Here is a 2,141-nt window from a genome sequence, read left to right on the forward strand (position 1 = left end):
AACACATTTAACAAAAGATACCTAAGATCTCCATACTGAAAATTATAAAACACTGCTAACAGAAATTAAAGGAGACCTTCCTTCACACATTAAAATTAGGGAAATACTGACTTTTTCTTGAGATATAATTGGCATTGTTTTAAAAAAAGCCCAAAATGGAGTAATTTGCTCCCAGAACAGCAAACCAAGACGTCATTGCAGTTTCAGCCTCTCCTAGGAATGTGAATTTTATTTTTTTAATGTGGTATTATCTTTAATTAAGTACAAAGGCTTTTCCAATCATGTCACCTAGAGATCATTTTATCCACTACTTTGTTTGGCCGCCAGTCTCTTGTCCCTCTCCTCAGCAATGGTAAGGCAGATACCCTTTCCATGGGGAAGAGAGATCCATGGTTTGTTGCCTTTGCCAATAACGAAAATCTTGGAGAGCCCAGTGGCAAAGCTGTTACCATTGACATCTTTCACATGAACTACATCAGAAGAACCAGGATGTCTCTCCCGGTTGTTGATCACACCAATTCTTCCCAGGTTAGCACCTCCAGTCACCATGCACAGGTTACCAGTGTCAAATTAGATGAAATTAGTAATCTTGCCAGTCTCCAAATCAATTTGAATGGTGTCATTCACCTTGATGAGGGGATCAGGGTAGCAGGCGGTGCAAGCACCATGGGTCATCAGATGAAGGATTCCTTTTGTCCCCACAAAGATCCTTCTCACTTTGCACAACTTGTACTTGGCCTCCTCAGGTGTAATACAATGGACAGCAAAGCGACACTTGGTGTCATAGATCAGACGAAAATTCTCTCCAGTCTCTCCAATGCTGATGATGTCCATAAAACAAGTGGGGTAGGTTATAACAGTGCAGACATTGCCATCAATCTTAATGAAACACTGCAGGCAGATCTTTATTTCATCTCCTGTTAGGGCATACTTAAGTCTGTTCCTTAGGAAAATGATTAGGGGAGACATGAGCCATGGCTGTGCTAGGCACAAAGAGAGCTAGGAATGTGAATTTTATTTTATTTATTTATTTATTTATTTATTTATTTATTATTTTGGCCATGTTTTGTCTTCATTGCTGTGCATGGGCTTTCTCTAGTTGTGGCGAGCGGAGGCTACTCTTCCTTGTGGTACACAGGCTTCTCATTGCAGTGGCTTCTCTTGTTACAGAGCATGGGCTCTAGGCTCACGGGCTTCAGTCGTTGCGGCATGCAGGCTCAGTTGTGGTTCGTGGGCTCTAGAGCACTGGCTCAGTAGTTGTGGCACATGGGCTTAGTTGCTCTGTGACATGTGGGATCTTCCTGGACCAGGGCTCAAATCCATGTCCCCTGCATTAGCAGGTGGATTCTTAACCACTGCGCTACCAGGGAAGTCCCTGGAATGTGAATTTTAAACACGTAATCTGAAATTTCAGGATCAACACTAGTGGGGTTATCTGCATCATGAAGACCTCTGCTGTTCCCTTCCCCCTAAAGGAAGATGGTCTGGCCTGAAAAAATCCTTTCTTTTCTTTTGCTAATACCTTCTTCCCTACCCTCCTTCTGATTATAAAACCTTCCATTTATGCAACCCCTTGAGCATCCTTCTATTTACTAGATGGGATGCTGCCTGATTCCTGAATCACTGAATAAAGCTAATTAGATCTCCCCACTAAAAGAAAGAAATTAAAGGAGACTAAAACTAATGGAAATATATACCATGTTCATGAATCAGAAGACTCAATATTGTTAAGCTGTCAAAATTCCCCAAATCGATCTTCAAATTCAACTTCCAGCTGACCCTTGAACAACCCTGTTTTAGACTGAGCAGGTCCACTTATATGCAGATTTGTTTCAATAAATACAGACTACAGAAATATATAATCCACAGTTGGTTGACCCTGCCAGTATGGAACCATGGACACGGAGGGACAACTGTAAAGTTATACTTGGATTTTCCACTTCATGGAGTGTTGTTCAATGGTCAACCATAATTCAATTCAAAATTCCAGCAAGCATTTTTTGTACAAATGAAAAGTTGATTCTACTATTTATATGAAAATACACAGGACGTAAAATAGCCAAACAATTTTGAAAAAGAATAACAAAGTTGGAGGACTCCTAGTATCTAATTTTAAAGATGTACTATAAAGCTATGATAAG

General features: G+C 40.4%; 1 pseudogene; it reads right to left on the reverse strand.

Annotated features, from left to right (window-relative positions):
• Positions 1 to 300: 300 nt before the first annotated feature.
• On the reverse strand, positions 301 to 969 carry LOC132422354 (small ribosomal subunit protein eS4, X isoform-like; annotated as a pseudogene).
• Between the last annotated feature and the right edge of the window lie 1,172 nt (positions 970 to 2,141).

The sequence above is a fragment of the Delphinus delphis genome, chromosome 3 (assembly GCF_949987515.2).
Source record: "Delphinus delphis chromosome 3, mDelDel1.2, whole genome shotgun sequence".
Lineage (NCBI taxonomy): Eukaryota > Metazoa > Chordata > Mammalia > Artiodactyla > Delphinidae > Delphinus > Delphinus delphis.